We start from the raw sequence: 14,790 nt of genomic DNA on the forward strand, positions 1-14,790 counted from the left end.
ATACCTTTACAGAAACACATAGATTAGTGCTTGATTCATTAACTATTACAGCCTATCCAAGCTGACATATAAAACTCACCATTACACTTGCTCTGAAATTATTTTCTTTTGTTTTCTAATGATGTCAAAGACTAAAGGTCATGCTTCCCAATTTAAGAAGCATGAGCTGGTTTTAAGGAGAATAAATTTGGTTATCTAGTACTTACTCTATGAAATCTTAGCCTGAGTAATGATGATTACTAAAAATGGGATTTAGGATTGCAGAAGGTCATAGAAAATTGAACATTTGTTTGCTTTCCATCAGTGATTATTCTGATCAAGAACATTCAGAGTGATGAAGTGAGAGCTAAGGCACTGGAGCATTTTCAAGTCATTCCTGGAGTTTCTAGCACTTTGTATCCTCTCTCACTCTGTTAGACTGATCTTTAAAAAAGTAATAGTCAATTTTTAAAAAATTGAAACCAAGTTTTCAGGAAGCTTTAAGGTGACCCTTTCTAAGCTGAAAGTGCCCTGAACTTTTCCACACAATATTGTACAGTTTCTAGAGAAATCACATGGGGATGCTCCTTGCTTATTCCATTATCAGTTTATCCACGTGTAAATATTTGGAGGCAAAGCTACTGAACCTTATCAACCCAAAGAATTGTTGTATATAAATAAAACTGGAAGAGGGCACAGGTTGCAGCTTTAGCATTTTATTTTGTTTTCACATTGGTAAAAGGTCTTCAATGTAAATAGATATTCTATTAACACAGAAATTAAGCCACAGCATTTTTATAATATTTTAAACACTATATCAACTTATTTTAATTATATATTGTTTAGAGGTATTTATCATCGTATTTTAGGAATAAGCCTTTTGATTTAAAACCTTTCAGGATATAATATTGTAACTAAACATTCTCATTTTAGCTACAAAATTAGACTTTGTCTATTCTTATATGAATATCCAAAAATGCATATTTAATAAAAATGGAAAACCAATTAAATTAATTCAGTAATTAATTTTTATTCATGATAAATTTGTAACATGAGAATTGATTTTCAAATAAAATCATGAGTGACACCAAGATTATTGATGTCTTAAAGCTTATTTCCACCAGTTCTTGACATTTTATAAATACTACAAAAGATATATTCAATCTAAGAATGCATTTTTCTATTTCTTTGCTGAAGTGAATGATGTCATTGTTGAACGTAAATGATTATGTCCCAAGATTAGCTAATTTTCTTAATGTCCAGTTAATACATAATCAACAGATTTGATACTCTGCTTCAACTTGAGGGGTAACTTTTTTTTCCAGGTAGGAAAAAAAAAATAAATTGCCCTTTCCAACTTCAGTTTTCCGCTTGAGCTCTGCACAGGCAATTTCATCATTTAGGATCCTATCATGTGTTTGCCCCACCCCCACCCCTGCCAAAAATAGTATTTTTCCACTCAGTCACACTTGTGTCCTTGTAGGAACTGAGGGGAAAATATCTGGGGAGGGTTTTATTAATGGAGTGCACACCCAATGTGTACTCTTACACAATTTAACCTTTGATTTTTATTGTTTTAATGCCTACTATATAGAAAACTATTTTAATGCCTTCTTTACACAAGCACTGACCTAGGAAACTTACAGCCATTATCTCTTAAAATTTCAACAACAAACTTACTTGATAGCTATAATTTATCTTCATTTTAAAGGGATGTTTAATGAAAGTCAGTGTGTTTAAGCAGTACACTTATGTGTACATGTCTATTTGGGTGACTTAAGATGTATGCCCAGCTATGTCATTATACTGAATCCTTCCCAACTCCACTGTTTATCTACAGTACTGTATAGTAAGAATCAATACTCCTAATAATGTTCCAGAGATGGCTTCTCAATCATCTGGGACCTGGTGCACTAGTTTATTGGTTGAGATAGACCTACAAAGAGAGAAACCATTTATTTTCTCATAATTATTTTTACTGCTTATGAAAAAAGAATTACTTATAAGAGAGTAGTGGGGCCTTGATTATGGTAGCAAGTATGCTATCTTGCTTTGCAACTTTTGTTATGTCATAGATTGCTTAGTTTCAGCTCCTCACATTTCTCTATCAGTAATAGTTCCTAAATTAAAGGACAATTCTACATTGGTAATTCAGTTCCTGAATTTAATGATGATTTAATAATTAAAGGACAATTCTACATTGGTAATTCAGTTCCTGAATTTAATGATGATTTTAATCATTGCTTAAGTAAGCTAAAGTCTGGTCATGCTCTAATATTTTTACTTCCTCCAGCATCTGTTCTATTGTCTGACTGTTTTTTCTTTTCTCTAGCCCTCTTGAATTTTCTTTATCATAATTTTGCCAAAGTATGGTTGACACATATATTAGAACATTACCCTTTATTAACTTTCATTTTTAAAATATATAAGCAAGTAGCTTCATTATAAGTTACTGTCTTTAAAATTAAATATGTTCTTTTTTATCTTACTCTTAGTTCTAACATATTAGACTCATTTCTTTTAATATTATTTTGTAGCAGAGAAAATGAATTATTGGGATCCTTGGGTGGCGCAGCGGTTTAGCGCCTGCCTTTGGCCCAGGGCGAGATCCTGGAGACCCGGGATCGACTCCCACGTCTGACTCCCGGTGCATGGAGCCTGCTTCTCCCTTTGCCTGTGTCTCTGCCTCTCTCTCTCTCTCTCTCTCTCTCTCTGTGACTATCATAAATAAATAAAAATTAAAAAAAAGAAAATGAATTATTTAATATTTCAAATGTCTCCATGTGCTCATGTGCTCCCCTATATTTCTCATAATCCCTTGGAATTAAGTTCATATCTTATAACTAGTTCTAGCCAATGAACTTAGAATATAAACAATGTGTTTATATTTCCAAACTGAGAATGTTAAGAGACATTGTGCTTCCTCTACCACTCTATTCTCAGTTACAGCAATGTCAGAGGCAGATGGTCCAGATAGTATAGTTAGAGAAAGACAGAAGTCTAACCATTCGATTTTATGAAAATAATCAACAAATGTTTAGAGGATTAAACTAATGATGTTTTGGGGCAAGTTTGTTAGAATTGCATGGTCTAGCCTATCCTGCATAATACACCAGTATACTCTCCAAATATGTGGCAGTGCCTTCCTCCTTCCAGTAAGACCTTGACTATAAACCCTTTTGTTCATAGATAATTTTAATTATAATGATTTTCTTTGCTAGCTAAATTTTTCTCAAGATGTCTAAATAAACTTGACTCAGAACATACGTTCAAAATACCACTTTAAAAATAGAAAGTAATTGAGTGTATATCTATAGTACTTTCATGACATTATGAAAGACTGAACTACAAAAAATAAAGGCATAGCAAAGCAATGAGAGCAGTAAGAAGCCTTTTTCCTCCCCCCACAGATATATTTCATTCAGTTGTCCTATCCATACATCTTCATATACCTTTCTAAACATACATCCATGACAGAAGGAATATGGTAGAGTTTATAAGTGAGTGCAGTAAAATGAAACAGTGCAATTTAACAACAACAACAAAAAAGATACTGTTTCTAGACTTCATGAAAACTTAGGGACTGTTGCAGACCTTTATGTTCAATTAAGAACTATTATCTATTAATCACATAACTGATCTTTTATTACTATATCTGGAATGTGCTTTGCAAACATACAATAGATTTAATTCCTTACAACAGTAAATACATGGAATTCTGATCTAAAGTTAAAGGCAGTTGCGCATATTCTAAATTCTAGACCTGACCCACTATTACTCAGCTAAGCATTCCAAGAATATACAGCATTCCAGGAATATCGAGGCCATCTCATAATTGTATATGCAAGTGCACTTTTGCCAGAAGCCATCAGAAGTGACTTACTAGGTACACAGAATCAGATTACTTGGGTTTTATCCCTGCTTCATTGCTTTTTAGTGAGGGCCTGCGCTTTGGGCTCTTCATCTGGAAATGAGGATGTTAATAACATCAACCTTATATCATTGTTACAAGATTTAAATATGTTAAAATTTTTGTAAAGTTCTTAGAATATAACAAGCACTATATCATTTTTGTACCAATAAAAATATGAATGCTTACATTATTTATATGACAATCATAGGTATATTTTGCTTCTATCATTAAGTTAATGTATAAAGGAGCCTCTGACAATCTAAGATATTTATTTAACAAAAATATGCTTTTAGCCAGAAGCCAAAGGATTTAATTTTCTCAAAATTTCTTTCCCAATGTAAAATCAGAACGCATACTGTTCCCAAATGTCTTAACATGGAAGCCAGAGGTCCTTATGATGGTAGAGTTGATCTCATGCTGCACCCAGTCACAGTCTAACTTTTTGGCATTATTCACCGAAGATGGAATCTTAATGTGACCTGTTGTTACTTGTCTTTCATCCATCACTGGTTTCTTGTCCCCACCACCAATTCTAGCCTGATGCTAAGTACCATAATTCTTGCATGAATTTTTGTTTGGATTTGGTTGTTTGATTCTCATTGATTCTGCCAGAACTTATAATGAAAAACCAGCTTTTTAATTTTGTTTTGTTCTTTTTACCACGATATCCATCTCTTCTTCTGAGTTTCCTATTGTAGCTCTTTGTCACTATTCTAGGCTTCTGGTGATAGACATTGACCTCAGAATTTCTACTTCCTTTTATATCTTTTTGAGAAAAAGGAAAAAAAAAAGAAACAAGGTACTCTAAGTGTGTGTTTTTTATTTTATCCATCTGTTCATATCTCAATATGGTATTGCTCTATAAGAATCTTCCATTGCTTTAAATTTCTTCTCTGAAAGGGAGTGACCCAGAGAAGCCATTAATTTTCCTGCAGAAGCCCTAGATACTAGTGACATTCTTGCTTCCTGATTCACATTCTGTGTTTGAAAGAAAGCAGAGATGACCTGGGACTTTCTTTCAAAGCTATAGTATGTACAGACTTTGAAGATCTTTGAACATTGCGATAGCTGAATAAAATGAATGACAAAAAGAAAGAATAAGTGAATGTTTAAATGAACATTATTAATTTAAATTTCTCTATAGAGTGATTTGATGTATTTACAAAGATAACTGTATTATAGCATAATTTTAAAAGTAGGTGAGAATAGATCACATGAAACCAAAGTATGAATACAAATGGAAGCCAATAAAATCTCCAATGCATTGAATATATATAAAGGTGAAGGTGAGCATGGGTGCAATTTTATTTTTTACCTGTCAATAATAAGACGAAAATGCCATTGTCTGCATGGGCCATGACATCCATAAAAACAAAACCAGTGAATAAGGGAAGCCAAACAGAGATAAGAAATACATTTTCTTGAGGGAACACACAAACATATTCAGAAATACATGCTTTCACACACATGCCAGCGCTCACACTTACATAACTATACCGTTGTATATCAATAGATATTAGTTATAAATATCTATTAAAATGTGTATAATTTTGAGTTCCTTATAACTACTTTATAACCACAGGAGATTTCAAAGCAGGGAGAAACATGAAATCTGGCAAGGCCATGAAGTTCAAAAGATTAGAATGTCAAGTTGTATTGCTGAGGACTGTGGATGCACAGCAATTGATGGCTTTGAAATTGTAGCTTCTCCAAACCATTTAAGGATTTTGAGCCACAGTTGAAACCCACTGAGCCCAAAGTCTCTGCTCCCATGTCCTTATCATCAACCAGAACCTTAGGTTTTCTTCCATACCTCTTGGCTACACTTTGTAGCCACAGGATTCACTTTAGGAGGCATTTTCTGAACCAGAAAGAATCGTTGCCACTCTGAGAAACAAATTGAGAATATAGCAGGAAATTTACTTTATTTGGTCTATCACAATTTAATCTTCAGCTCTAATAGTTTATTTGCTAATCCTACTTGACTAAATTCTTGCAGAGCTCTTTAATCTGTAATGATATTTATATCAATGCCCGCAAGCAGTGCTATAGTTAATGGTCTGTTGTCATTTCCATTATAAACTCCCTATTGCACGAGTAACAGAAGAACCAAGAACCTGTGACTTTCCTAGCTGAGGGCACATTTCAATGCTCTTCTAAATTACAGTATTAGCCAGAGCACTTTTGTCAGGCAGTATTTTCAGGCAATTTAAGAAATTGCATTTAAAGGGAAAAAAAGAAATCTAAATCCTACTCACTATCTTAACAACCAAAAAAAAAAAAAAAAAAATCTGTAGGTAAAATTCTGTGTTCGTAGTTTCTGAAGCATGTTAAACTTATATGTACAAATAATAAAGAGTTTCACATATTTATTGCATTATTGAGAGATTAGCATCTGGCTTCAATGAAATACAAAACAAAGTAATAAACATGAGGAACCTTTTATGTTTTACTCAGATTTTTAAACAATCTACTACTATATCTGGAGAGGCATGAATGAGAAGTATTTCATGAAACATATTTTATGAAAAACATTTTTCTAATATACACATTGGAAGGGGCTGATAATTATAATTGTAATGTAATTGAAATGGATAAATATAACCATAATATTCTTTTCTCTGAATAAATTATACAGCTGAGTGTTTCATTACAGTCGTGCTTTGCTTAATGGAGCAGAATATAGAACCAGTAGTTCTGGTCTCTTCTTGACTAAGCTGCTATGGTTTCTGTGGAATGATAGGCTCTTAAGAGAATAGCCTTGCCTTAATAGAATTGGGATATTCCACACTGAAAAAAAAAATCAGAAAATAGTGTTAACATTTTTTTAAATTTAAAAAACATGGCAGAAATAAATGTGTTATATAAACTGCAGTATTAATTCTAAAATGTAAAGATTAAGACATGTGGAATAAGTACAATATATATATAATTTGTAAAGCTACATTTCTTTCATCACACAATTCTAAGATATGATAGAGGACAGGTTGCTGAGGTCCCAGTTCATTGCAATAGCTGTCCTGTCCAGGCTTCCCTATCTCTCTCTGCTTCACCTAATCAATGTGTCTGTAAAGACCCATGAGGGGAAATAGGCACAGAACCTCATTTATTTGTGGCTGTCTCTGAAACAAAATGCAAACCTTCTGTGAATGAGCCAATTTTGAATAATTTGTTTTATGATATTTTATTTTAACCTTAAACCAAGACACTTAAAAATCATACCCATTTTTTGTCATGCATTTTTGAAATTTATTATATACCTTCCTGCATGTATAAAGAGAGCACATTGAAGACCATTTAAACTGTCATTGATAATTTAGTCAGAATTTAAATTATTGTCTTGTGATCTAATACAGCAAAGCCCCCAGGGCATACTGAGTTATATAAGGCTGTTTGCCATTATGCTAAATGACCTTACACTGTGCTGTATTTGTAGTTCTTATGTGATGGTTTTGTGGATATTTTTCTCTGATGCCTGGCTGTATGCTGGCATATTTTACTAGTCTCAATGAAACTGTTAGTCTCTATTTCCATTTAATTTAATTCAATTTAATTTTAAGTTACTTTACATTTTTTAAATCTTATTTTATTTTGCTTCTATTCTACTGGTGGTGATCTAGAAAAGGCTATTAGGGATTCATGTAAAACAAGATTCCACAGCTGTGAATGAGAATCTGAGTGTAATTAGAGCTTGAGCATTGTTTCATATATTATGTGATCTAAGTTATGATTCTTCAAAAGTTTTCTTATTCTCTACTCCATATACTTTGCATATCTACATGACATGTTTGGAAGGTTATTGAATAACAGTTAGATGAGTTGTTATGATACAGAGGACTAATCTCAAAGTATATTTATATATTGAAATATTAATAGAACCTTATGAAGTACTTTCAGTAAGTGCATAAAAGTGCAAATGGGTGTTTCAGGGTTTTGCATCCATTTAGAAGATAGTATATATCTACCAAAGATCCCTTATACCCTGTATTAAAAATAATAATTATCCTTGTGATACAAAACAATCTAAGGAGATCAAATATCTAAGACAATACCAAATGTAAAATATATGTCTCTTAAATTTTTTTATGGGAGGATGGCATTGACAACTGTTGAATACTGAAATCAGACGCATGCCCAATGATAAGAGTAATGCTAGCTTATAGGTATTGAGGGCTTACTGTGGATCAAGCACTGTTCTTTTTTTTAAATTAATTAATTAATTAATTATTTTATTTATTTATTTATTTATTTATTTATTTATTTATTTATTTGAGAGAGGGAGAGAGAGAAGTGCAAGAGCACAAGTGGGGGAGAGGGCAGAAGGGCAGAGGAAGAAGTAGATTTCTGGTGAGCAGGGAGCCTGACCTGGGCTCAATCCCAGGACCCTGAGATCAGGACCTGAGCCAACCAGGTGCCCAGCAAGTACTGTTCTAAATACTTGTCATTTAGTAATTCTATCTTGCAACAAACCCTAGGATGTGGATATTATGTTTTTTAAAGATAAGGAAACCAAAGCATGAGTAAATAGCAAAACTTCCAATGATCCCACAAATAATAAATGGGGAGTCAGAATTTCAGCCCAGGTAGTCCAAAAACATACCCTCTTACCCACTATGTACCTTAGTAGGAGACATAATAAAACATTCATCCAGTAGAGCATTAACACCCATTCTATAGATAAAGTAAGTTATTATGACTATGTAGAAATAGAAAAACATGGAAAAGCATCAAAAAAGAAAAATCCACACACTTTGTGATTACATGTCTTTTAAAATATGGTTTGTAAGGTGATTACTAAAAAGCATACAGAAAATGACAAAATATTTTTTTTTCTTTTTCCTTTTTTATGTATGCATATATATATATATGATTTTTTGCCTTTTTTTACAGTTGTGAGAATACAACATGAGAACTATCTTAAAAATTTTAAGTGTATAATATAGCAATGTTAACTATAGGCACAACCTTGTATAGCGGATCTCTAGAACTTAACCATCTTGCATAGATGAAATGTTATACACATTGAATAACAACTCCCCATTTTCCTTTGCCCTCAGATACCATTCTATTCTCTCCTATGTTTTTGACCATTTTAGATTTATTTTATATAAATGGAATCATGCAGTATTTGACCTTCTCTGACCAGCTTATGCTTTTTTAATTAGTATATATTTGTTTATAATAAAAGTATATATTTAGATATATTTAAAATATGTAGTAAATTTAAGAAGAAATTGACAAAATAGTTAATAAACAATAAATTATAAACACTAATGATATCAATAATGAATGCGTTTTGGGCAATATGGTTAATTCATAGGAGACATACTAAGATGCTTGTGATATACATCAAGGAGGTCTATTCCCTGTTACCCCCTGCCCCCTGCCCCATCAGATTCAGAAGTCCAGTGGAAAATGACTTGGAGAAAATACAAGATACACACTAAAGGACTCTCTGAAAAGGATTTTCAAGTCTCTCCTTATCCCAAAAAAGGAAGAAACTGAGATCTGAATTAAGTTTTGAGATGTAATGTTAAAGAAAGTAGAGTGTCCTCAGTAACTCTGGGAGAGCTGCCTCATCCTGACTTGAACCTCAGTGGTGAGGAATATTTCTGGTTCCTAATGTTATACTTGTAGTTGACTTTATAACTATTCGGGTTTGTGATTCTACAAAAGAAAACTAGTCCCTCAGTTTGATAATTCAGTCATAGCTCAGAATCTTAGCTCTTTTTACTGAAACTGTGAGGTGTCTCTAGGTACCAAACATGAAAGCACAAAACCAGATACATTAGGAGAGAAAGGAAACTAACTATTTGAAAGTTTATTATAGCAAAGAATATTATACTGACTTTGAAATTCTCGTGTTTAGTTGCCTATATTCTGGTAGTTTTGAGGTAGCCCCAGATATTCTTCTTCTTGACCCACCTGGCCTATCTTTCTTAGGTAGCTAGGAAAGGGGCGCCAAACATGAAGTCTCTTAGGAATAGATGGCAAAGATCAACACTTATTTTTAATGACTCGTTTTTCTTAAATTCTTTGCCATGTAAAAGAAGAGCAATATGGGCTGCCATGTCCTGTTTGTTTATACACGAGGAATAAAGAGAAGCAGCAGAGAAAGTCAGATTAGAATGTGAGTATGCCCCTCATTAAGTATTGGCCTAACAGAAGACAAAGGAAATGTCATATGCCAAAATTACCTGTTAGCTATATGAAAAGGTGGTTCCAGAGGGAATAACCAACTTCTTTTCTGTTCTTCATGTTTTGGATCAAAGTCAGTGGCCTTGGTTACACATGTCCTCTTTGCCATCAAAGACAAAGGGCAAGCACATTCAAATGTGTTCATGCCATAGGGGAGCCATCTGAAATAAAATAAGATCTTGTTTGAGAATTACTTCTAGTTTCATGTATCTACCAAGGGACTTAGATGGGAAGTTAGGCTTCCTAAGAGGAAAATCTGTAGTACAGAGAAGTAACAGTAGCCTTGAAGCCTACTTTTCACTTTTTACAGAATTCTTAGGATACGTGAATGGCAGGTAGGAAGAGAAGTTTATTGGGTAGAAATAGGTCATGGTCCTGCTCTACAGTCTTCTCTTTTTTATTCCTGAAGATCCTGCTTACTAAGTAACCTCATAGGCAGTAATAACTAGTCAGAAACCTGTTAAAATAGTCTATATGAGAGAGAGGAGGAAAGATCACAGCACAGTGTACCTAGGTGCTTCACCTGAACTAATGAGGAGAAATAAAAACAAAACTTTAATTCAGTTTTCTTGCTTTGCCGAGTTTTCCTGCAGCCATCTTTTTAATGTTACCTTAAGCAATTTATTTTGTTTAATTGTCTAGTTCTATTACAAAATGGGATGACTTTGCTTAAAATTGCACTTAAATATTACCTTCAGAAGTGTTATTTACTGTGTTCACAGAAGAGTTTGCTTTGTAGGTTTTATAATATTCATAGAGAATGATGTATGCTTGTTTGAATTTAATTTAGACTAGAGGAGTAGATAAAAGGGGAAGTTGACAAAACCCACAGGATAGCATTAAGAAAATGAGGCAGAATAATGCTGCTGAAGAAATGCAAATCTTTCAAAGTCCATTAGTACCGTTAATAGAGAAGTTGAAGAAAAAGCATCAACTGCCTGCCTTGGGTAAATAGAATGCAACTCACCCATAAAGGCTCTGAGGCCTGGGCCTTTGACTGGGTATTTTTAGACTTTAGAGACTCAGGAAATGTTTTAGATCTTTATTAAATAAAATAGATGTATGCCTTATGCTAGGTAAAAAGAAAAATTAGAAATTTTCTTCTGTAACTGAGTGATAAGTGACCCTGTGTGTAGCTACTTGACTGAAGGAGTGGGTCACAGAGAAATTGACAGTTATTGGGTTTTCCCTGTTTTGAGATAATTCTGAAATCTGCTATGATGTTACAAGGAAAATTTACATCTAAGTTTTATATATAAGACTCCTAATAGAAAAAACAGAATAAAGAACATTTTTAATAGCTTACCCTGTCAGTGGTAAAATCTCTGGTTCTGTGTGTGACAAGATACTTTATGACTCCTAGATTTTTCATACTGGAGCATTTATTTAGAAAAATGAGATGCCAGTGGGAATAAGTAATGAGTGATTCTCTTGAAGAACAAAATAAAAGTAATCTCTTGACTTACTCTTGGATTTAAGTAAATCCAGACATTGAAATAGATACTTGGAAAGACATCTGAACTCTTCCATTTAGTAGGATTCTATTCACTAAATGTGGCTGTGAGAGACTGAACTCTCTTTTCTGCCTAGCAGCAAGTTGATCAAACGTGTTAAATGCCCAAACTGCAAGAAACAACGTAGTAATGAAAAAAATATTAAAGAAAAATAGCCAAATGGGCATCACCTTAAATTTAAATTCACCACATAATTTAGGACACACATATGGAAATCAGTTCACCACATAATTGGGGAACATAATATACACATTGAAATAGGCTGCAGCATTGTTACATCTCTTTACTAACAAATTAAGAAACTAAGTACATATGTATTAATGGGATAATTAAGTGGGCTCCTCAAGGTGCTTACTAACTTCCTAAGAAGAGTAATTTTGTAACTGACTTTGGCATTAAAAACAAACTGGTTCAATAATAAATTGCTCAACTGGATCTGGTTTTTTGTTTTTTCTTTTTCTTTTTTTGGTAGCCCGTGGCACATTTTAGGTAAGATTATTCTATTACCTGATTAAGTGTTTGCTGACTGTTGCGCTAAAGGCACCCATTACTCTGCTCTTGCATTCCAGGCTATGCTGGGAATAGTATTTATGTAGTTGTTCTTATAATCTTGTGGTGAAAATAGACAATTGCACTTATACTGTCAGCACACACTCTCAAAAAACAGAGACTCTCTGTTTCCTTCTACTGCCCATCAGCTCCACCTGTGATGGTGGATTGCTCTAAAATGAGTCCTAAGTAAAACTGGCTCCAAAACTAGTATTTATATTTGGAAGCTAATTGACATGAAGTAAGTCTTACTCTTATCAAACTCTATTCTCCTATCCCTCCTTTACATTAAAATATAAATAGTGATAACAAGCTAAGACTATGTTTCTCAAACTGGACTTGAGAAACAGTATTTTCAGGTATTCAGCTAAGTCATATTCCCATAGTCAGATAAGCTTAAGAAAAGCTACTGTTTCCTCCATTTGAAAGTCATAGTGCACGTTAGCATATGAAAGTGTTGAACAGTCCTGCTATAAAGAAATTTGTTTATCTTCATTTAGCCTAGTGGTTTCCAAATGTGATTCATCCTGTAGCATCTTGGCTTTTGCAAAGCTCCTTTTGTGCTTTGCATATGATTAGGGAAAGGCTGGAGTCAAGAATAACCCTTTTGTGGGGTAGAACATGAACTTTTAAGTCTGGCTATTGTGGAGGAAAATAGAGTGAGGGTGAGAGAGGAAACACTGGCAGTTAAAGCTTTTTTTTTTTTTTTTTTTTTTTGGTCACTAACAAACTACTCTGTCTAGGTGTGGGCAAACTGCCTTTTTCCATTCCACTGTGGCCCAGAAAGCAACGAGGTAATCATTATAGAGGGCCCTCTTAAGATACGGTAGTGTGTTTGGTGAACTCAATAGTACAAAGTTATTATTTTTTTTTTTGAGCATCAAGAAAGGCATTAACGATTCTTTATTCACAGCAGTATTCTTCTTAAAAGCCAATTATGTTGCAGGCAGTCGGAAAGGGAATGAGTGTAGCCAAAGGGAAAGGATCTTTGGATTTGAAATGTATAGAATTATTTGAATACTTACTTTGACACTCCATAAATCTGAATTTAATTCTTTTTCTCCCTTCAAGCATGTGTAGAATTGGTAAATAAAAGAAGAAAAAAACCTGGTATATATTATTTGGTAAATAAGTGCCATGTTACACATTTTAGCTCCGAACTCTACTTTGTCTGGGATAAAAGTATCATGGGACTGGAGATCGAAGAAAATGCTATTAGGATGAGAAAACTTAATTCTAGAGTAAAAAGTGATTCAACACCTAGTTTATAAATAAAGCGAAAATAATGAGGTTTTTTTCTTAGACTTAATGTTTTTAGAGAAGTTTTACAACAAAATTGAGAAGTATGAGATTTCCCTTACCCCCTACCCCTAAACATTCATAGCTTCCCCCATTATCAACATCTCCCACCAGAAGGTACACCTTTATCAGGGATTAATCTACACTGACATATCATATTCACCCCAAGTCTATAGTTTATATTATGGTTCACTCTTGGCATTGCCCTTTTTATGAACTTAGATAAATGTTTACTGATGTCTAGCCATCATTATAATATTGTATAGAATATTTTTTACTATTCTGAAAGTTTTTATGCTTTGCCTATTTATCTTTCTCCCATCCGCCCCATGCAATCACTGATCAAATCCTCTATGTCTCTTATGGCTTGATAGCTATTTTTTTTTAGCACTGGATAATACCCCATTGTCTGGGTATATCACATTTTATCCATTTATCTACTGAAGGATATTTTGTTGGCTTCCAAGGTTTAGCACTTACAAATGAAGCAGCTACAAATATCTGTGTGCAGGTTTTTGTGTAGGTAGGAGTTTTCAATTCCTTTGGAGATATACTAAGAAACATGATTGCTGGATTATATGGTAGAGTATGTTCAGTTTTATAAGAAACTATCAAACTGTCTTTTATTTTTTTTAATGTTATTTATTCATGAGAGACACAGACTGAGAGAGGGAGAGAGAGAGGCAGAGACGTAGGCAGAGGGAGAAGCAGGGAGCCTGATGCAGGACTGGATCCCAGATACTAGGATCACGACCTGAGCCAAAGGCAGGTACCAACCACTGAGCCACCCAGGCGTCCCTCAAACTGTCTTTTAAAGTAGCTGTACCATTTTTTATTCCTACCAACATAGCATGGGAGTTCCTGTTTCTCCACAACCTTACTATCATCTACTGATGTCAGTTTTGTAGATTTTGACCATTCTGGTAGATATATAATGGTATCTCATTACTGTTTTAATTTTCATTTTCCTAGTGACGTGACGTGGAACATCTTCTCTTATGTTTGTCATCTTATATTTTCTTTAGTGAGGTATCTGTTAAGGTTTGTGGCTCATTTTTAAAATGTATTGAATATTATCTTAATGTTTAATGACCTCATTTCTGAAATCTGAAACATTAGTCTAGCAACCATAACACTTGCTATGGAATGTTATAACAATACTGCTCTTACTAATAGAATATAATAGATATTATAATGAAATTATTGCAATGAGGTAGAATAGGATGATTTGTCTTTAAATATAATTATCATGCAATTGTTCACGTGAAAACTTTATGATGCCTTGTCCATTGCCAAGGGTACAGAATGCCAATAGTGGTTAAGAAGCTAGCATTTAAA

At 33.6% G+C, this 14,790-nt stretch overlaps 1 long non-coding RNA gene across 1 annotated transcript; it reads right to left on the minus strand.

The window, feature by feature from the left end:
- Positions 1 to 6,317: 6,317 nt before the first annotated feature.
- LOC112658608 (uncharacterized) lies at positions 6,318 to 10,508 on the minus strand. Its single transcript, XR_003135823.2, has 2 exons — positions 10,090 to 10,508; positions 6,318 to 6,682 (listed from the first exon to the last, which is right to left on the minus strand). It is a non-coding gene; the product is annotated as an uncharacterized LOC112658608 (long non-coding RNA).
- Positions 10,509 to 14,790: the final 4,282 nt, after the last annotated feature.

This window comes from Canis lupus, chromosome 12 (genome assembly GCF_003254725.2).
Source record: "Canis lupus dingo isolate Sandy chromosome 12, ASM325472v2, whole genome shotgun sequence".
Lineage (NCBI taxonomy): Eukaryota > Metazoa > Chordata > Mammalia > Carnivora > Canidae > Canis > Canis lupus.